This window comes from Protopterus annectens, chromosome 8.part1, assembly GCF_019279795.1.
Source record: "Protopterus annectens isolate FY-2018-M chromosome 8.part1, PAN1.0, whole genome shotgun sequence".
In the NCBI taxonomy this organism is placed as follows: domain Eukaryota; kingdom Metazoa; phylum Chordata; order Ceratodontiformes; family Protopteridae; genus Protopterus; species Protopterus annectens.
The window spans coordinates 512,350,650-512,373,569 of NC_056742.1; positions in this window are offsets into that span (position 1 = coordinate 512,350,650).

A 22,920-nucleotide genomic window follows, 5' to 3' on the forward strand; every position below is an offset into this window, starting at 1 on the left:
ATATGGTGATAATGGAGAACATTGGACTGAATATATGGTGATAATGGAGAACACCAGACTGAATATACGGTGATACTAGAGAACACTGGACTGAATATATGATGATAATGGAGAACATTGGACTGAATATATGGTGATAATGGAGAACACCAGACTGAATATATGGTGATACTAGAGAACACCGGACTGAATATATGGTGATAATGGAGAACACTGGACTAAATATACGGTGATACAGGAGAACACTGGACTGAATATATGGTGATAATGGAGAACACTGGACTGAATATATGGTGATAATGGAGAGCACTGGACTGAATATATGGTGATAATGGAGAACACCGGACTGAATATATGGTGATAATGGAGAACACCGGACTGAATATATGGTGATAATGGAGAACACTGGACTGAATATACAATAATAATGGAGAACACTGGACTGAATATACGGTGAGAACAGAGAACACTGGACTCAACTAGTGTATTTGCGTGATGGTTGAGATTTTACTACAAAAGTGCCCTTTGTTGTTTTTGGTGGCAAGAGATTGAGTGCAGGTAATGGAGAGCTCTGCACTGAACAGAAGTCATGTCTGTATTCATAGATAAAAGTTATGCTCAGTCCAGTGTTGTGCATTATCACCCATATATACTACATCAGCTGTTTTATTACCCATCCATCAAACTGTGATACAAGCAACAATTTAAAATGACCTCTATAACAGCCAAATCTGGTTTTACTACACATGTACACTACTGCCATAACATTTTAAATCATGACCACAATGACTCAGTCCAGTGCTCCCTATTATCTCTGGGTTGGCAGGAGTATACTGTGTCAATTTATTAGTTAGACTTCAAAGCAAGTTATTCACACTGAACCTTTATATCTGCAGATCTTAGATAACTTTCTCCCAGCATTTAGAAGTTACAGTTACGAAGCTTATCCATAGTTGAGGATGCAATATTTATTTTTGTGCACATCTCTTCAAGCATACCTCTTCCCTGTTTTTGCTTTCTCTCAAAATGCACTGTCTGCCTTAATTATTTTTTTGTGAGAAAAGGTGGTGGACTGTACTTAATGGATAACTGCAATAATTTATAGGCTAAGATTATCTTACTTTATCAACTTTTCAAGATAATACTTTTAATATTTGGAAAAGTGTCCTTTGTTGTTTTTGGTGGCAAGAGGTTGAGTGTAGGTAATGGAGAGCTCTGCACTGAACAGAATTCATGTCTGTATTCATAGATAAAAGTTATGCTCAGTCCAGTGTTGTGCATTATCACCCATATATACTACATCGGCTGTTTTATTACCCATCCATCAAACTGTGATACAAGCAACAATTTAAAATGACCTCTATAACAGACAAATCTGGTTGATAGCTAATACCTCTACTGGCTTTAACAGCAGTTTGTAATGTAACCTCCAACTCACCTTAACCAAGCATAACAGAATTTTTATTTGAATTGTAAATGTTCCACTTTCTTTAACAGTAGGAGCATTCTATGTTAGTTTAATGAAATAAGTCACACCATGCTGGTTTCATTTGATTTCTCACAGCTATGCATGTGTACAAACTATAAATATTTTCCTTTGAAGTGCAAAAAATGTTCATAAAGAACTTGGCTGACTTTTTTAATTTACACCACATTTAGAGGCAGACACTTTAAAGTCAAGATCGTTTTGGAAGGAGGGCAGCTTTAAATTTTATTTTGGTATAGCTGTTGACACATTGATGTTTGTTAGGACATGGCTGCATTTATTTCCTTGACTGTCAGGAAAAAAAACATTATAAGTGAAGTTTCAGTTCAAGCCTCCCAGTTTGAGTTTCTTTACAATTTCACAAACTAATAAAAGCCTATCTGACTGGCTATGCTTACCTTGACAAAGTATTACATTTTGACGTGCAATTCAAATAAAGTGATTTTCATCATTTTTAGTTTGTTTTCTTTTTTGTGGTTTGTCTACAGAGGGCAGGAAATGAATTTTAATTGATAGGTCTTTATAATGTGAATTTTCAGACCTGATTTCAGTAGTCATAGATGATACTTATGTAAGAATACACGAGAAAACTAAAATGCATTCAATACCGCTTTGTTCTGCAACATTCTCTTATTGTTTGTTTTATAGAAATTGACTTAATAATATGCAAGTGTGGATAGCTAAGAATTTATCTTCTGTGAGCAGGGTTTCCTAACATTTCAAAATGAGTAAGTAAATTTATGCATCATTTCATTTATTTTTAAGTGACACAAGATTAATTTCTTTGGAATTAGTCATTTATTAAGAACTTGTTTATTTACTGTTTAGACCCAGGGATGGTGTGCAGTTCATATTCTGGTGTCTTGCAGGCCAGGTGAATGAATACTGATCTAGATTTGTAGACTGTAAAGTGTTACCTTCTGATTTTCACCTGTTAGTGCAGAAAATGTTGGGAGATATTTAATGTTTCTTATTTTAAGCCAATTATATTATGGTTTTACTACTTTAATTTTTAGAATTAAATACTTATGATAATGCTCCAGTTTAACCCAGCCAGCCACTCATCCCCAGTTCAATCCTCTGTCCAATTATGAAATGCAAAAGTCAGCGATTGCCATGAGATCTCCCAGGGTTTCATGAAGATTACCACTCATTTCGGTTGCTCTGTCAGGTAGAGATATGAGGATAATGGTTGATGAAAGACCTGTGCTTATGGGTTGTTATTTATCTGAGACTACCGTGCAGCAGCAGCTGCTGTTCTTATTGTCATAAAAAGTGTCAGTGTATAAAATGGGATATCATTTATAGTTTTCATTGACATAGATGGTGCTTTTTCCAAAAGGGAGGCAGTTGTTTACCTCAGCAATGGGCAGGATATAAGGATTACCGCAGAGTGGGAACACATTCCAGAACAGGGGGAGAGTCAGCTAATTACCATATGTACCTTGGGAAATATGAGCTGGGAAGACAGATGCTATGTCAGCTGATATTACATTCTTTATTTACATATCAATAAATTTTATTTTTATCAAATCACTACTGAACTAAAACAAAATGTACAGTGACAATGATATACAAGTGCCTGTGCATATATGGGAAGAATTAGGGTATTACTATCAACTCTTTTTTTTTTAAACAAGAAACATAGGCAATCATACATATATATAAATGAAAACAAACCATATTGACATAATTTTAGTTGCAAACATTATACATCACTTATAATGTATCAAGTCAAACATTATATAGGTAATTCAAATCCTGCCTTCTTTTAAACCTCCTTCCTCCTTTATGTATTATTATCACAATTCCCATTTTTTCTATGTAATTTGGTCCTACCCTTTTTTAAAGACCCCAGTTCCAGTTGTTTTATTTTTGTTACTATATTCACTACTTTTAGCACAGTTGGATTAGACTTTGATTTCCATTTTCTAGTAATTGCATTTTTGGCAGCCACCAGAATTAGATTCAGCAAGGCCTTAATATGTCTATGTAATTCTGGCTCTGTACCATAGCTCAAAAAAACCTTTTCCTTAGATACACTAATTTGCTTACCAATATCCCTGACTGAGTAGTCTACAAGGAATCTTTAAAGTCTGCCAACTCATTACATTCCCAGGAAATATGTACCCAGTTAACACTTTCTTCCCCATCACACCCCCAACATTTGCTACCTACATGAGGAAAAATTCTCTGGAGTCTAATTGTGGTATAAAAATAACTATTTAAGCACTTCCAAGCAAAGATCTAAATTTTCTAGACTTTGTTGCATCTTTGGGAAGCATATTCAATTTCTAGCTTGCTACAGATCTCCCACCTTGTCTCAGGAACCTCATGCAGCATTCCTGAGAACATTAGAAAGTATGAAGATTCTACCCAACACCATGCTACTGGGTGACTCCAACTATCCAAACATTGACTTGGAAAACTACTGAAGCTCAAATGCCCTCACCCAATGCTTCCTTGAGTTTATAAACTCAAACGCCCTGGAACAGCTGGTCACCACTCCCACAAGAGGTGACAACATACTGGACCTGAGCATCACCAACATGGGGAACCTATGTTCCACACCTGAGGTAAAGTCGTCATTGGTAAGATCAGATCACAAACTCATCACACTGGACAGCCACATCCCGACCCCCCCCCCAGTCAAGGAAATCAAGGTAAAAAACTTCTCTAAAGCCAAGTTCACACTCCTCAAGACCAAGGTGGGAAGTTTCAAAGCTCCCAATCAAATGGAAAATGATGACCCATCGGCAGAATCCTTTACAAGTGCATTCTATGAACACCTTCAAGAATGCATGGACCGAGCCATCCCAAGTAAAACCAAGACCAACTCCTCAAAAAAGAGGAAGCCAGTCTGGTGGACCCGGCCATAAATAAACTTTACAACAGAAGGAGGAAACTCCTGCAAGATAGAACAAAATCCCAAAATAAGAAGGCATCTCTGATTAACATCAGTAAAAAACTGCACTCCCTCATTAAATCATCCAAGGCCAACTTCGAAAGAAAAATAGCCAATGACTCTAAGGATAACCACAAGGCCTTCTTTAACTATGTCAAGAGTCTAGGGGCAAACTCTCAGATATGCTCCGAGCTAGTGCATAATGGCCATAAATACACTGAACCAACCAACATTGCCAACATCCTGGCTGACAAGTTAAGTGCAAACTTCACCCCCCCCCCCACCAAAGGGGCTAGCACCCATCCCAGAAGAATGTGGCGCTCCAGATATCTCAGACACACAAGTAAAGACAGCCCTTGCAAAGGCCAAAAACACAGCATCAATGGGACCAGATGCTATCCCAGGTTGTGTCTTACACGAGCTTCAAAATGAACTAACCCCCCCATCTCAAATCACTATTCAAACTCAGCCTCTCTACAGGCTATGTACCCAAAGAATGGTGTATAGCAACAGTCGTACCACTCCACAAAGGTGGTGCCACAACTGACCCTGGGAACTATCACCCTATAAACATGACTAGCTTGGTCTGCAAAGCCATGGAACGCATTATCATGGAGCTCATTAACAGGGACATTGGGAACCTCAAGACACTGGACCCTACCCAGTTCGGCTTTGTTAAAGGCAGATCTTGCCTCCTGAAATTGGTCGACTTCTTCAAAACAGTCACCAAGGTCATAGATGAAGGGAAGGTGGTCTACACAGCATATCTGGACCTCGCTAAGACATTCGATACCATCCCACACTAAGGAATCATAGACAAACTCACCAGTTTCAATATCAACCCCCATGTCATGAGATGGGTTTCCAATTGGCTCTCAGACAGAACCCACACGGTAAGAGTGGCAGGCGCCATGTCTGACTCTAAACCAGTCACAAGCAGTGTCCCACAGGGCTCAGTCCTGGGACCCCTCTTGTTCGGTATATATTTCTCCGAAGTACAGGCAAAGGCTTAGGGACTGTGGCTAACCAAGTTTGCAGATGACTGTAAATTAGGTGCAATAATTGACTCTCCAGCTGACACAGACATCCTGCAAAAGGGTCTCACAGAGACAAACACCTGGTGTCAAAGTCACGGCCTCAAGCTAAATGCCAAAAAATGCATAGTAATCCCATATGGGAAAAACAAAGTACCTACAAACTACCACATAGATGGGAATCCACTAAGTACAGAAGAAGTAATTAGGGACCTGGGTACCCAAGTAGATAGCATGCTCTCCTTTGATAACCACATAGCCAAAACGGTCAGGAAATCCTTCTATGTGGCACACCTGATCACAAAGGGTTTCTCATCCAGATCCAAGGAGGTGATTGTGCCCCTTTACTCCTCACTCATTAGGCTCATAATAGAGTACAATGCCCCATTTGGGATGTACCTCACTAGACACCTGCAACAACTAGAAAGACCACAAAAGTACCTCACTAAGAGGATTAAGGGCCTTAAACAATTACCCTATGAAGTATGACTAAAAAAGCTCCAGCTCTTCTCAGTCGCTTACCGTCTGCTCAGAGGTGACCTTTGCCTGACCTATAGGGCCATGTCAAACCCTGAACTAAAGGACATGCTTCACCTCAAAAAAACGAGATCCCTCAGAACTACTTGTTCTAGCGACTTGAACCTATGTACGACAATAAACAGGAAATGCTGGAGGGATAGATTCCTGTCCCAGCGACTCCCCTCACTCTGGAATAGAATCCCAATCCATATTCGACAGAGCTCCTCTCTGACCCTCTTCAAGAGAAATCTTGATGAGTGAATGGGTAATCGTAAGTTCTAACCTGGGATCACTTCAGGAGTCCTGTTGACAGAGGCCCAGGTTACTAATCTAATTGGGAGGCGAAAGCCATCACTCTGTGGCTAGGCTTATAAATGCCAATGGGCAGATAGCATAGTACTTACCTATGAACCTATATATATCCCCCCCACATTTTTTTTGTGAATTGTTTATTTATTCTCTCTTCCCAATCCTTTCTAACCTCCTCTGATTGATTCTTATAGTTATCATGCAATATTTTGTATGGTCTACTAATTATTCCTTTTTTTAACAGTAGCTTTTGCTCTAGGTTCTACTAAAACTCTAGAACTGTGCTGGTCTTTCATTTAGGACTACTCTATTGCCTTTTCTTTGCCTATATTCTGATATCAATCCTTGAAAAGGAAGGTAAGATCTTTCCTCATCCTATAATTTCCTGCTTTTTAATTTCTCCAAATCTTTTGGTTTCTAATACCATGACGGGAATGGACCCCATTCCTAAGTCAAAGTATGATTAAAGTTCATAAATTTAGTATTGTTTCAATCTTTGATATCAGGCAGAAGTGCTCTTCGCAGCACCCGCAGTGTGTCCAGTAATGACTCCTTCTGCAATTTGTATGGAGTTACATGTATTGGTAACATATCTAAATACGATTGAAGATTCTTTTTTATAAGACCCATTGTTCCTACTACTATTGGGACTGTCTGGGTATCTTTCTTCCATAGTGCTCTCATTACTGCCTGCAAATCCTGATATTTTATGACTTTGTGTCTCTTTGTACGCAAAACACTGTAGTCACTGGGTGTGGTGATTTCCATGATCAATGCTACTTTTGTCTTCTTTTCATGGACCACTCTATCTGGTTTTCTAGCATCTATCTTTTGAACTGTTGGTAATGGATGATCCCATGTGATGTAAGCTTCATCATTTTCTATGATGCTTTGTGGCTCATGTTTCCAGTATTTTTCAGCCACCTCAGTACCATAATGTTTGCACAATCCCCAGGGCAATAGTCTTGCCACATTATTATACCCTTCAGTATACAATCCCTCTGCCATTAGTATGTCACAACCAGCAAGGAGGTGTGTGACTGTTTCCAATTCGGTTTTACAAAACCTACATTTGTCTGTTTCTCCCATATGTTCAACGGACTTTGTAAACCAACGTGTAGCAGCCCACTATCTTGGGCCACCGATATTAACCTTTCATCTCTTGGTTTGACTTTGCCTCTCCTTAACCATTCCTGCATTCATTCCTGATCAACATGAGATTCTTCCAGAAGTTTTCTATACTTGCAACTATATGTACACATTTTCTACATTTCTTGCCTTCTCATCTGGTCCTTCACCTTCTATTCTTTCTTTTGTTTTTTGACACATTCTGTTGCTGCCTGGTTTTTATCTACTTCTGATTTGATTTCCATTCCTGCTTGACGTCAATATGTTTCTGCTAGACTAACCAAAGAAGTCATCTTAGATTTAATGTCCTCATGTTTCAAAACTTTCATTACATTTGGGTCTTGTGAGGTCAGCAGATATGTGTGGAGTCCCACGATTGCAGATCTATACATGTAATCAATTTCAAGGAGGCCCATCCCTCCTTCGCAACAGGGAATATATAATCTTGGTATGCATTGATTTTTATAAATCATTTGGTGAGCATGAAGCATCCTTCTTGTTTTTCTGTCTAATCTATCCAACACATTTTGGGGCAAATCAATCACTCCAAAACTGTAAGTTAGGACAGGAAGAGTAAATCGTTTTTTTGTTCCTAGATAATGTTCTGCAGGATTAGGATCTCCATCCAAAATCCCAGTTTCTCCTTGTTTTTTTTGAGCTTCCCCCCAGTTTCATAATCATCCCTTTACACGTTGAATTATAGGTTTATGCTTGTGCTCTATACACGAGCCTTAATCATGTAGCTCTGAAATACCCCTTCAAATCGGGTAATGCCAAACTGCCTTGTTCTATTGGAAGAATCAACTTCTCCCACTTGACTCTTGCTGTCTTCCCCTCCCACATAAAATCCTTCAGATCTAAATTAATTCCTAACCACAACTTATCATCTGGTTGATAAAATATGCCTGACCTGTGTATAAAACTAAAGGGACTAAAAGTATTTTAACTGCTTGTATCTTACTATCAATATCTGTATAACAGAGTTTCCAATTAGTCAGTTTTTGTATTATCTTTTTAGTGTCTTCCCACATATTCTTAGAGGCCACACCAAAATTATTTTTAATATATACCCCTAAGTATTCATTTTATCATGTCCCCATAAATATTGATACTGCTGAACTAATTTGTGTGTGAGTGCATAATTTATAGCCTTTCTTTTATGTTCACTAATTTTGTATCCTGAAAAGATTTGAAACTGTCTCAAAATGTTCCACAACACTGAAATGTAATTTTCTGGTTTTATCAGGTATCAAATAATATCATCTGCAAATAGATCAAGCTTTTCTTGACTACCATATCAATTATATCTTTGAATTTCTGGGTCCCTTATTTTCTTTGCCAGTGTTTATAAATATAATGCAAATAACAAAGGGGAAAGAGGACTCTCCTGGCTGGTTCCTCTGCTCAAACAGAAATTATCAGCGTGGAGCCCCCACACACTTTAATTTTCATCTCTGATCTCTAGATCTTAATCTTAATCTCTTAATCAGCCTTATACTTTTATCAGGGAATGCAAATGCTTCCATTGCTCTGCTCATAAACTCCCAGGTAAGTCTATCAAATGCTTTCTCTGCATCATGACCCTCCAACAACAGGGTATTTTCTTACATTCTGCTTCCCTCTGGATCATCAATGTTCTGTTAATGTTGTCAAATCTTTGCTTCCCCTCCCATAGCTATAAATTTTGGAATCACCTCTGCAATTCGTTTAGCCATTATAGACATGAACACTATATAATCATGGTTTAAGAATGAAATAGGCCTATATGAAGCTGGATCTGATATTATATTTCTGAGAAATAAAAGTAGTACTGGCCAATATGGTGCTGTGAAAGGAAAGCTGCATGGGGGCTTCATGTCAAAGTGCTTATTGACCTTATTTTTATTGTTAAAAATGTCGCTAACAAAGAATTAAAGGAGAAGCCGCAGTACCAGTGAGTCTCTTTAATGTAGAGTAGAACCCAAGAGGTGCAGTGAGACTGTGTTCTCTTTGGGCCTGAACTTGACAACTGACTCTGACGTATTTGCTAAGTTATACGTTTATCAACACTAAAAAGAAGTCTTTTGAGCAAGCAGCAGCATTATAAAAGAACATAAGTGTGGTTGATGGTTAGGATGGGCAGAAAATTAAAACAATGTGCATGGTACATTTTCAAGTTGGAATACTTTTACAATGGTTATAAGCACTTGTTTTATTGAGGCTTTACTGTACTTGCTCCCATCTGAAAACAAATATTTAACCTATTAACACCTGCCAGCAGTTAGTTAATGCTGTTTTGGTTTTATGACTGCTGGCAAGCTGGACAGATATTGCTTGGAGCTCAGAGTTAAAAAAATAAATATCAGAATAATCTTTTAAAATTAAAAAGTAATGCATTTTTTGTATTATTTATCTGATTAAATAATTTCCTCACATTTAAACAAAGAATTCAATACATCTTAGGTTACACTGAAATACTAATGGTGTCGTGTGTGGTGTGCATTTCAAGCCCAGTAGGGTTTAACAGGAAAAGGCAGCCCACACATCTAGTGCTGTGAGTGTGAATCAGTTAAAACCACAATGAGAGGTATAGCGTAAGTGAGTTAAAATGATGTTAGCGAGGGAACAATAATGATACTGCTTATATTTGGGTATTGCTGCAGCCCCACACCCCTATAAATAAATATACCTACTCCAAGATAGCACTATAGTGGGGAAAGGGACAAAGTTCACCATGTGGCCAAGTGGTCATCCGAGTGTTCGTTAAATTGTAGTTTCAGCAAAGTCATCTCAGTCTTCAGAGATTTGGGTAAGTGGTTTTTCGTTCTTTTCAAGTAGACCCAAAGAAGACTCATGTATATATATATATATATATATATATATATATATATATATATATATATATATATATATATATATATAGATAGATATAGATAGATATAGGTATAAATGTGTGTATGTGTGTGTGTGTGTGTGGGAGGGGGGGTTACTCACTTTACAAATTGCCAATACGTCAACCTCAGAAGCAAAATGATGACAAACTGAATGTCGACATGTTACCATGCATGGACTGAGAAAGAACCTAAGCACAGGCAATTCTGACAGACACACACACACACACACACACACACACACACACACACACACACACACACACACACACACACACACACACACACACAAAATAGTGTTTTGTTCCCCTGCACCCCCCACACCCCTGCTAATTATATATAGTAATTCTGAGATTGCACAATCCTTATGGACAGACAATATTTCCTTACCAAGGGACTGCTGATATCACACACACCTGTTGACCATCTTTATGTAATGCAGTTGATTAAACCAATGTTGACAAACAGGCTTTTAAACTACATGAAACTACCAACACACTATCACTGTTAACCAACATGATATAGCACACTATAATACACAATGCCATTACAAAATATCAGAATAGGCAAGTCTAATATTGAGGGAACTGTTATGCCAGAAGACATAAAAACAAAATGTAGACTACAATCATATGTCCACTAAAGGATTTGTGGTATTTAGTCATGATTTAAGCCCTTCTTTATCATGTCCATCACTGATGACCATAAGACAGCTACTTTGGATCATTTGCAAATGAGGAAGGATGCAGTATAGCAATAACCAATGGTGTTGGTGTAGTATATTGAATATTTACCCATGGTTGGTTTGGTTTAATAATGAGGGTGAAGCCTGAGTGATTAAATAAAGCCAACAGTGGGTAAATCTTCAATATACCACACCATGGAGTTGGTTACTGCTATTATACAAAGACATTATTTAAGAAAAAAAAAATTACTTTTCTTAAATAATGTCTTTGTATAATGCTTCTGTGGTGCCTTCCATATTTTCCGGTATCCTGGGGCTTTTCTGATGAACTGCGCATGCGTATGGAACTGGTGTTCCCACACTTACGCAGTACATCAGTGCTGTGCAAAGCAAGTAACAAAGAAAGAAAGATCTCCATTGCTTTTTTTTTTTTTTTATTCAAAAGAAAAAATAAACTGGGAGACTTTTAATGTTCAGGAGAGCTGGGAGAGACAAAATAAAAGGTAATCAGGTACGTTTCTTTAGTTTTGCAGCATGTACCTCATTATCCTCTTATTTTTCTCTGTGCCACCTCCCTCATTCACTTGAGGTCTTCCGTTTTGTAATCTGATTAAAAAAAAGAAAGAAAAGTTAAACATTTATGAGATATACTAATGGAAAAAAGTCCAGGTGACTAGACCTTTTTTCATTCTTATATTCTTGGATTTACAATGGGCACACTGGTTAGGCTGACCAATCAGCATGCTTTCATGCTTGTTTTTGAATATTACTGGCCGGTCATTATATAATACAGCTTTAGCAGCACATTTCAGGTCTGATTACATTCAGTTGCACACTTCTTCAGAATGGGTAACGATGTGCTATACTATAAGATTTTCAGGGCCTTTCATACTGATGTGATGTAGAGCCTGGCAACAATAGATAGTTGAGGCACCCGTAACCACTGATGTTGAGATAAGGGAGACCAGAGCATTAGGAGTAAGTAACAGAATCTAAATATTTATATCCATTTGGCTACAGCATCGAAAGATGAGGTTATTAATCACCTTAGCCATACCCCATATGGAAATGACCCGCTTATATTCCAAGAATTTATGAAACTCATCAGCGCTCCTTGATCATCAATCTAAGCACCTATCCTCAGTGATCTATCTTTTCTCTTCATTTTTTAAGATGTCCAGTAATCTATGTACACTAACCCAGATGTTGGGTAAGTCATTTAGAAATTAAAGTTAACCAGCCTAAGATGACTGTTGTTGGTCACAGAAACATTTGAACCATGTTTGCCAAATTTAAATTTGTGCTCCTCGACCATAGATATGTTTTACTCTAAACCTTTAGGACAAAAGATTGTACTGGTAAAAATCTTTGCTCATGTCCTCACCCTATCTAACACTCGCGTAGGCTATGTTGTTCTCAGATGTTCTCAGATGTGCCTGAAGAGGTTTCAAGAACTTTATAGAGCAAGGATGAGTGAAATCTATGATGGATTTGGAGGGATATTAAAGTTTTTTACAGTTTCTTTAGATGAAACAAATGTTCATATCGGCTATGTAAATGAGATAATCGAGATACCCACTCAATGCCACCATAACCAGTCCAGCTATCGTAATTTATTTGTCATCTATATTTAATATTCAACGGTTCCAAATGGAGATATCAGTTTCCTACTTCCTTACATCCTGAAACCTTCGTATTAGTGGCTCTTAACAGCATTAACTGTTGTATGTAACATCTGCCAACTATGAAGGTGCTTCAGAAGAAATCTGACGAATCAGCAGAGGGCTCTTACCAAGGTGTGCCTAACAATCTTGTTTCTGACACAAAGTCCATTCAGCTGGGATTAAACTGTGAACTAAAATATTCCTGATGGCTGAAAGCTTCAATGCAAGGACCTATATTTATAGACCCACACCCCCTATTTCTTTGTCAGAAACAGTACCTCTTATGAAATCAGGTTCCCCTTCTATTATTAGAGGAACTGCCTTAGTGATATTTTATATTTTTCAGAGCCAGTAGCAATTGGGGGATAGAGATGAGGTGTAGAATATAGCAATGTTTTGGGTAGACATCAATTTCATAGCTGAGATTTTACACTACCATGAAAGCTTAACTTCTGCCATGCATGGGCAAATGTAAAAGGTCTTTCCATGGAGATTTAAGATGAACATTCACAATTTCATTTGGGTCCTAGCTTAGCTTTATCTCTAGGTACTTAATCCTACCTTTGCACTAATTAAATGGGATGCATTCCTGCATTTTATGTTGTAGAAATGTTATATTTTCAGGGAATAGTTCAGTTTTTGAAATGTTTAAGACAAGAGTTTGTATAGATTGATGATAATATATCCACTACAAAAGGTATTCAATTTAGGGAGACCTCATTCATAATTAAGCAATTGTTTGCCAAAAGAAATATCCTCTACTCAACTCCCATTAACTTTCAGCCATGAAGATCAGAATGGAACCTACTGGACTGAGCCATGGTCTCCGTAACCAACAGAAAGAGTGCCAGAGAGAAGGGCAACTCTAACAGTTGCCCCCATGGAGGAAGAATGGATCACAAAGTTGGTTCCCTATTCTGGACTGCTTCTGGCACAAGGGTTAAGGTGTTTACTTCACAGAACAAGGTACAGGGTTTGATTCTAATCTCTGGTTATTGGTTAGTCTAGTATTTACCTATGAACAATAACAGGATGTACTATTTCTAGCAAGTGATGTGGAGAACCAAGGCTCCAAGCTCTTAATCAAGTCCCTCAAGGTTACAAGGTTTGATTATTTCAGGTGTTGTATAATGGTTTAGGTGTCTACTTGATAAGCAAAAGGTTCAGGGTTTGATTCTTACCTTTGGAGTGGAAATTTGGGCTAGGCTTAAAAACTGACAACAAGGGTTGATAGCCTAGCTCTAATTTATAAACATTGAATGATGAGAATGGAAATCTCTAACTTCCCCATAATTCTCAACAGATATGACCAATAAATTAACTCTCCAAAATGGCAATTGAGGGGTTGGAAAGTTCTTTTGTTTTTGCAGATGAACAGGCGAGGAGTGAAGATTGTCTTTTTTTTTATCTTCTCCTTACAAAGCCTGCTTGGGAGGGTTGTGTCCAGTGGGCAAAGTTTTTTTGCAGTCTACCCAGTAGAACTTTGTAATATAGCTTAATATCAGCAGTAATCAGGGAACTAGGACAGTGACTTTCTAAGTGTTTTTCAAGGTTTATGGAATGTTATTCTTCTGGATCCCTTTAGAGATAACAGGAGAGATCCTCTGTTCCAAATGTCATTAAATAGCTCCTTAAAAATCAAACCTGAGACTTAAGACACTGCTTGATGATAATATCCTTTTTGTCTCGACCTACAAACTTATCCTTCTTAGAAGAATTTAAGGCAAGTGAGAATTTCATTCATAAGGTCCAGCTTGTTTAAGAGAGGTAGCTTATCCCATAGCTGCAGGTGTAATTATATCATGGCTGGGGGAATCCATGATATAAAGCACGGAATAGTACCATTGAAAGGTCTGACTTATAGCCAAGAGATTTGTATGGAGATCGCCTCGCCTCTCCTTCACTCTGGTATCCGGATCATATCCGGTTTTCTATTTAGTTTCATTGCTGTCAGTTTTCTTAGTGTATCTGCTATGGCCCACTTCTTTTTAAATAAAAAAATGGTGTTTTATACACAGCCTTCTCCTGGGCTTGTTTGTCTGCCTTGTGCACTTTAACTGACACTTTGATCTTAAAGGTGCAATTTTTACATGTTTCATATGGGGGTCCACACTGCACTCTGAAGGATTTTACAGTCTAGTTTCCCAAGGAGGTGTGCTTTCCTTGCTGAACAGATGTCATGTGGATTAAGTTTAAAAAATTCCTTCAAACCTGAGGTGGCAAGCTGGAAGGGTTAGAACTTATGACATTTTGAAACTTCATCCCCTGTAAACCTTTTTTAACTCTGAGCTGTTTATAACCAGTGGTTTTATCTTCTATGGACTGTGAAACTGTACAGTAATGAGAGCCTCCTTATGGCCAGTTAAAGGACAGTTTACGCAAGTTATAAAAGCTGAACCATGAGGGAGGTTAAGGGATGTGAAAACATCACCTACCCCTCTTCTCTGCCCTTTCAATGTGAAGATAAAGATGAAGCCAGTATCAGTGGTGTGAAAAGGCTGCAGGATGCAGGATATCTCCCAATGCTATCTGTTACCCTCCTTCCTTACTGCAGGACATCTCCCAATGTTATCTCTCAGCATCCTTCCTTACTGCAGGACATCTCCCAGTGTTATCTGTTAGTCTCCTTCCTTACTGCAGGACGTCTCCCAGAGTTATCTCTTAGCTTCCTTCCTTACTGCATGACATCTCCTAATGTTATCTCTTAGCCTCCTTCCTTACTGCAGGACATCTCCCAATGCTATCTGTTATCTCTCAGCCTCCTTTCTTACTGCAGGACATCTCCTAATTTTATCTGTTAGTCTCCTTCCTTATTGCAGGACATCTGCCAATGTTATCTGATAGCCTTCTTCCTTACTGCAAGACATCTCTCAATGTTATCTCTTAGCCTCCTTCCTTACTGCAGGACATCTCCCAATGTTATCTCTCAGCCTCCTTCCTTATGACAGGACATCACTCAATGTTATCTGTTAGCCTCCTTCCTTACTGTAGGACATCTCCCAATGTTATCTGTTAGCCTACTTCTTTACTGCTGGACATCTCCAAATGTTATCTGTTAGCCTCCTTCCTGACTACAGGACATCTCCCAATGTTATCTCTCAGCATACTTCCTTACTGCAGGACATCTCCCAGTGTTATCTGTTAGTCTCCTTCCTTACTGCAGGACATCTCCCAGAGTTATCTCTTAGCTTCCTTCCTTACTGCAGGACATCTCCTAATGTTATCTCTTAGCCTCCTTCCTTACTGCAGGACATCTCCCAATGCTATCTGTTATCTCTCAGCCTCCTTTCTTACTGCAGGACATTTCCTAATTTTATCTGTTAGTCTCCTTCCTTACTGCAGGACATCTGCCAATGTTATCTGATAGCCTTCTTCCTTACTGCAAGACATCTCCCAATGTTATCTCTTAGCCTCCTTCCTTACTGCAGGACATCTCACAGTGTTATCTCTCAGCCTCCTTCCATACTGCAGGACATCTCCCAATGTTATCTCTTAGCCTCCTTCCTTACTGCAGGACATCTCCAAATGTTATCTGTTAGTCTCCTTCCTTACTGCAGGACACCTGCCAATGTTCTCTGTTAGCCTCCTTCCTTACTACAGGACATCTCCCAATGTTATCTCTCAGCCTCCTTCCTTATGACAGGACATCTCCCAATGTTATCTGTTAGCCTCCTTCCTTACTGTAGGACATCTCCAAATGTTATCTGTTAGCCTCCTTCCTGACTACAGGACATCTCCCAATGTTATCTCTAAGCCACCTTCCTTACTGCAGGACATCTCCCAATGTTATCTCTTAGCCTCCTTCCTTATTACAGGACATCTCCCAATGTTATCTCTTAGCCTCCTTCCTTAGTGCAGGACATCTCCCAATGTTATCTCTTAGCCTCCTTCCTTACTACAGGACATCTCCCAATGTTATCTCTCAGCCTCCTTCCTTATGACAGGACATCTCCCAATGTTATATGTTAGCCTCCTTCCTTACTGCAGGACATCTCGAAATGTTATCTGTTAGTCTCCTTCCTTACTGCAGGACATCTGCCAATGTTATCTGTTAGCCTCCTTCCTTACTGCAGGACATTTGCCAATGTTATCTGTTAGCCTCCTTCCTTACTGCAGGACATCTCCCAATGTTATCTCTCAACCACCTTCCTTACTGCAGGACATCTGCCAATGTTATCTGTTAGCCTCCTTCCTTACTGCAGGACATCTGCCAGTGTTATCTGTTAGCCTCCTTCCTTACTGCAGGACATCTCCCAATGTTATCTCTTAGCCTCCTTCCTTACTACAGGACATCTCCCAATGTTATCTTTCAGCCTCCTTCCTTATGACAGGACATCTCCCAATGTTATATGTTAGCCTCCTTCCTTATTGCAGGACATCTCCCAGTGTTATCTCTTAGCCTCCTTCCTTACTACAGTACATCTGCCAATGACATCTCTTAGCCTCCTTCCTTACTGCAGAACATCTCCCAGTGTTATCTCTTAGCCTCCTTCCTTATGCAGGACATCTCCCAATGTTATCTGTTATCTCTCAGCCTACCTCCTTACTGCAGGACATCTCCTAATGTTATCTGTTAGCCTCCTTCCTTACTACAGGACATCTCCCAGTGTTATCTCTTAGCCTCCTTCCTTACTACAGGACATCTCCTAATGTTATCTGTTAGCCTCCTTCCTTACTGCAAGACATCTCCCAATGTTATCTCTCAGCCTCCTTCCTTATGACAGGGCATCTCCCAATGTTATCTCTTAGCCTCCTTCCTTACTACAGGACATTTCCTAATGTTATCTGTTAGCCTCCCTCCTTACTGCAAGACATTTGCCAATGTTATCTCTTAGCCTCCTTCCTTACTGCAGGACATCTCCCAATGTTATCTGTTAGTGTCCTTCCTTACTACAGGACATCTCCCAATGTTATCTCTTAGCCTCCTTCCTTACTAGAGGACATCTCCCAATGTTATCTCTTAGCCTCCTTCCTTACTGCAGGACATCTCCAAATGTTATCTGTTAGTCTCCTTCCTTACTGCTGGACATCTGCCAATGTTATCTCTTACCCTCCTTCCTTATTGCAGGACATCTCCTAATGTTATCTCTTAGCCTCCTTCCTTATTGCAGGACATCTCGCAATGTTATCTCTTAGCCTCCTTCCTTAATACAAGACATCTCCTAATGTTATCTCTTAGCCTCCTTCCTTACTGCAGGACATCTCACAGTATTATCTCTCAGCCTCTTTCCTTATTGTAGGATGTCTCCCAATGTTATCTCTTAGCTTCCTTCCTTATTGCAGGACATCTCCAAATGTTATCTGTTAGTCTCCTTCCTTACTGCAGGACATCTCCCAATGTTATCTCTTAGCCTCCTTCCTTTTTACAGGACATCTCCTAATGTTATCTCTTAGCCTCCTTCCTTATGCAGGACATCTCCCAATGTTATCTGTTATCTCTCAGCCTACTTCCTTACTGCAGGACATCTCCTAATGTTATCTGTTAGGCTCCTTCCTTATTGCAGGACATCTCCCAATGTTATCTCTCAGCCTACTTCCTTACTGCAGGACATCTCCTAATGTTATCTCTTAGCCTCCTTCCTTATTACAGGACATCCCCCAATGTTATCTCTTAGCCTCCTTCCTTACTACAGGACATCTCCCAATGTTATCTCTTAGCCTCCTTCCTTACTGCAGGACATCTCCCAATGCTATCTCTTAGCCTCCTTCCTTACTGCAGGACATCTGCCAATGTTATCTGTTAGCCTCCTTCCTTACTGCAGGACATCTCCCAATGTTATCTCTCAGCCTCCTTCCTTATTGCAGGACATCTCCCAATGTTATCTCTTAGCCTCCTTCCTTACTACAGGACATCTGCCAATGTTATCTCTCAGCCTCCTTCCTTACTGCAGGACATTTCCCAGTATCTCTTAGCCTCCTTCCTTATGCAGGACATTTCCCAATGTTATCTGTTATCTCTCAGCCTACCTCCTTACTGCAGGACATCTCCTAATGTTATCTGTTAGCCTCCTTCCTTACTACAGGACATCTCCCAGTGTTATCTCTTAGCCTCCTTCCTTATTGCAGGACGTCTCCCAATGTTATCTCTTAGCTTCCTTCCTTACTGCAGGACATCTCCAAATGTTATCTGTTAGTCTCCTTCCTTATTGCAGGACATCTCCTAATGTTATCTGTTAGCCTCTTTCCTTATTGCAGGACATCTCCCAATGTTATCTCTTAGCCTCCTTCCTTACTGCAGGACATCTCACAGTATTATCTCTCAGCCTCTTTCCTTATTGCAGGACGTCTCCCAATGTTATCTCTTAGCTTCCTTCCTTACTGCAGGACATCTCCAAATGTTATCTGTTAGTCTCCTTTCTTACTGCAGGACATCTCCCAATGTTATCTCTTAGCCTCCTTCCTTTCTACAGGACATCTCCTAATGTTATCTCTTAGCCTCCTTCCTTATGCAGGACATCTCACAGTGTTATCTCTCAGCCTCTTTCCTTATTGCAGGACATCTCCCAATGTTATCTGTTATCTCTCAGCCTACTTCCTTACTGCAGGACATCTCCTAATGTTATCTGTTAGCCTCCTTCCTTATTGCAGGACATCTCCCAATGTTATGTCTCAGCCTACTTCCTTACTGCAGGACATATCCTAATGTTATCTCTTAGCCTCCTTCCTTACTACAGGACATCTCCCAATGTTATCTCTTAGCCTCCTTCCTTACTACAGGACATCTCCCAATGTTATCTCTTAGCCTCCTTCCTTACTGCAGGACATCTCACAGTGTTATCTCTCAACCTCCTTCCTTATTGCAGGACATCTCCCAATGTTACCTCTTAGCCTCCTTCCTTACTACAGGACATCTGCCAGTGTTATCTGATAGCCTTCTTCCTTATTGCAGGACGTCTCCCAATGTTATCTCTTAGCCTCCTTCCTTACTGCAGGACATCTCCCAATGTTATCTCTTAGCCTCCTTCCTTACTGCAGGACATCTGCCAATGTTATCTCTTAGCTTCCTTCCTTACTACAGGACATCTCCCAATGTTGTCTCTTAGCCTCCTTCCTTACTGCAGGACATCTCACAGTGATATCTCTCAGCCTCCTTCCTTACTGCAGGACATCTCCCTATGTTATCTCTTAGCCTCCTTCCTTACTACAGGACATCTCCCAATGTTATCTCTTAGCTTCCTTCCTTACTACAGGACATCTCCCAGTGTTGTCTCTTAGCCTCCTTCCTTACTGCAGGACATCTCACAGTGATATCTCTCAGCCTCCATCCTTACTGCAGGACATCTCCCTATGTTATCTCTTAGCCTCCTTCCTTACTACAGGACATCTCCCAATGTTATCTCTTCTAGCCTTCCTTACTGCAGGAGCAGGACATCTCCCAATGTTACCTCTTAGCCTCCTTCCTTACTACAGGACATCTCCCAATGTTATCTCTTGGCCTCCTTCCCTACTATAGCTAAGAGGTGTCTTTTGTCATCTGGGTTAGAATTAGCCAGCATTAGGTATAGTGTTAGATCAATGTCCACCTGCTGAGTATGGGGTAGTTATCCTTGTGAAACTCCTCCAGTGCTGTGAATAAGCTTCTCCTAATGGTGGGGGTGTCTGAGGTAGAGCTATAAATTTAATTAAAGCACAACATCCAGCCTGAGTTGAGTTTGTCAGGGGTAGCTATCTCCCTTCCCTCTTTTTTTTTATAAATGATAAACCATCCTAGTTTCTTTTTAAACACAATAATAACCCCTTCCCATTTAGAAAAAGATGCCCAGTGTACCATTCCAGGGCCTCTTACAAAGGAATTAAGGCAATGCAGATGGCGCATTGCTGCATTTACCTTTTTCAAAAATAAGACATTGCATCTGCATGCTTTTGTATTTTTATTTCAAATAGGAAGAAACTAAACAATCACTTGACCATTTCATCATGCAAAAAAAAAAAAAAAATACTCACATTTGCACAGTTGATGGTAGTTGATGATGCATGCTCATTTAGCACATCACAGAAAAACACCTAATGCCTATAACCATATTGTGTGTCGAGGCAGTGCTATCCCAGAATGAGTGCACACAAACTGTTATATCATAATACAGTAGTTCCCCCAATATCTTATATTGTTATTCAACCCATTGTTGTCATGAAGCTTTCTTTTCCAGCATTAATAGATGCATATGCTTCTTGGCAGGCTTGCCTGCTCATCCTTATTTAAATGTTCTATTTCCTTTTGAGCTACACTCTGTTCTGTACAATTCATATCTTATTTGGGTCTCTCTGCTTCTCCTAAAAGCTTATAATACTTGCTGGTTGGGACAGTAAATATCTAACTTGCTACTTCTTTCCATTGTATTTTGTCTGAGCTAATGTCACTCCTTGGATGGGTGTCTACAGCACCAGCAATTAATAGAGAGGGATCACATGTAGCTGTCGACAAAGTGGCAAGTTTTCCAGGGTGTGTACTCTGCTTATATCTGTATGGTCTTTTGTTGAGTGCTTGTATGCCATGTGTAAGTCTTTTGCTTACTGGGGAAGAAATGCCTGTTACTGAAGCCCTTTCTGCAGTCAGAAACTGTAACACTTATTGGGATAGCTTTCTCTGGGCTAGTGAAATAATTAATTCTACTATTTCAACTTAACTTTCAATGAATTAGTAATTTACAGCATAAATGGATATCAAAAGCTTGGCAGAATCTTGCTCTTATAACACAGACAGAGGACATCAAAGAAGGCTTTCCTACATGTCAGATGCTTCCAGAAGTAGTCTTGCAACAGATTACTTCATGGAAAGCAAAGAAAAACATTCTTGCCTTCCTCAGCAGTGTGTAACAAGAGTTCTTTGTTGGTGTCTGACAGAAGGCAAAATATCACATGCTTTGGCAGTAGTTTATGAGAAGTTTGAAGTGAAAGGGCACTGTGCTCTCTCTCTTACGCTGTCTCTCTCTCTCTATCTATATCATGGTTCTCTAGGTTAAAGGCCCTGGGTAGCTCCCTCTCCAAGAATTCTCTGGCTTTGACCCCCAAAGCTTTCCAATAATCTAACCAGTCAATGATTATTGCAACAAAGGCAGTTCATGATATAATCCATTTTGTTATTAAGTCTGATCTCTGCTTCTTGCTTCTCTAACGTCCATTGGAGTTCTTGGAATGTAGCCATTTATTTAGTCATTCTAGATCACAAAACATCTGATGTTGATGTTAGAGGGTGAGATATCTTTAGCACTCTTGGAGACCACTGATTTTTATCTCCAAGGTGTCGACTAGTACTTTATTAAGTGCTCCCTTGAGAAGGTTCCATTTCCCTTTTAGGGTGCCCAGGACAGACATAAGGTTATTCTGTGGAGCAAACACCAGGGGATATTCCTATATTGTAGTTTAGGAAGCCACAATATTTATTATTTATTTATTTCCAGTTTGATTACCGGGGAAGTCCACTTGGGCCCAGAGAGCACATTTTCAGTGGAGGCCCGGGGAGAAAAGCTCCATGAAACAGATTACAGTAAAATAGCAGTCCAATAAAAATAAAAGTATAAGTACAAATACATATCAAATAATACAAAGTATGAGCAATTTTGTCCATAGTGGAAAAATATTGTGCAGGTACATTTTAACAAATTCACACAGTTAAAGTCTAAAGGTATTTACAATATTCACAGAGTGTGAGATACCATATGGGAATTAGCTATAGAAGGTTATAGCTAGCTATAAGGTGGTTAGGAACTCTGGAGGATAACCTCCCAGGGACTTTTGTTAAAGAGTTCTAGGTAGGGAGAATGCAGTTACATTTCCCTTTGGAGGAGAAGTAAGTGTAAAGCTGAGTTTTGAAGTTGTTTGTGTTTGACATTGTCCTTAGTGTGGAAGGGAGAGAGTTCCATGTCTTTCCTAAGGAGAAGGGGAGGAGAAGTTTTCCAGCAGGACATTTAAGTTTGTGGACAGTAATTAAGTTTTGGTGTTCAGATCTGAGAGTTCTATTTGGAGTGTATGGCGGAAGGATGTTAGTTAGAGTGGGGCATTTGCTTGGATTAAATATTACTGTATGTGCTGTAGTGAGCTGGAGGAATTTCAGGTAATTTGTGAATTCTAACCCATTGAGGGATAGGAGGGTAACACAGTGATGAGTGGAATGTTTGGCTTTGGTAGCAAATTTAGAAATTTTGTTATAACAGCTTTCAAGTTTGGAAGTGATGGAAGAGGTTAGGTCAGTTAGTAGTGGGGCGCCGTACAGAAGGGAGAGAAGGGGGTAAGAGGAGGCCAGAGTATGCCTGGTAGAAGTAAAGAAGAAGTGGTTGTTCCTGTATAGCATACCTAGGTTTGGTGAGTTTTCTTTATATTTTG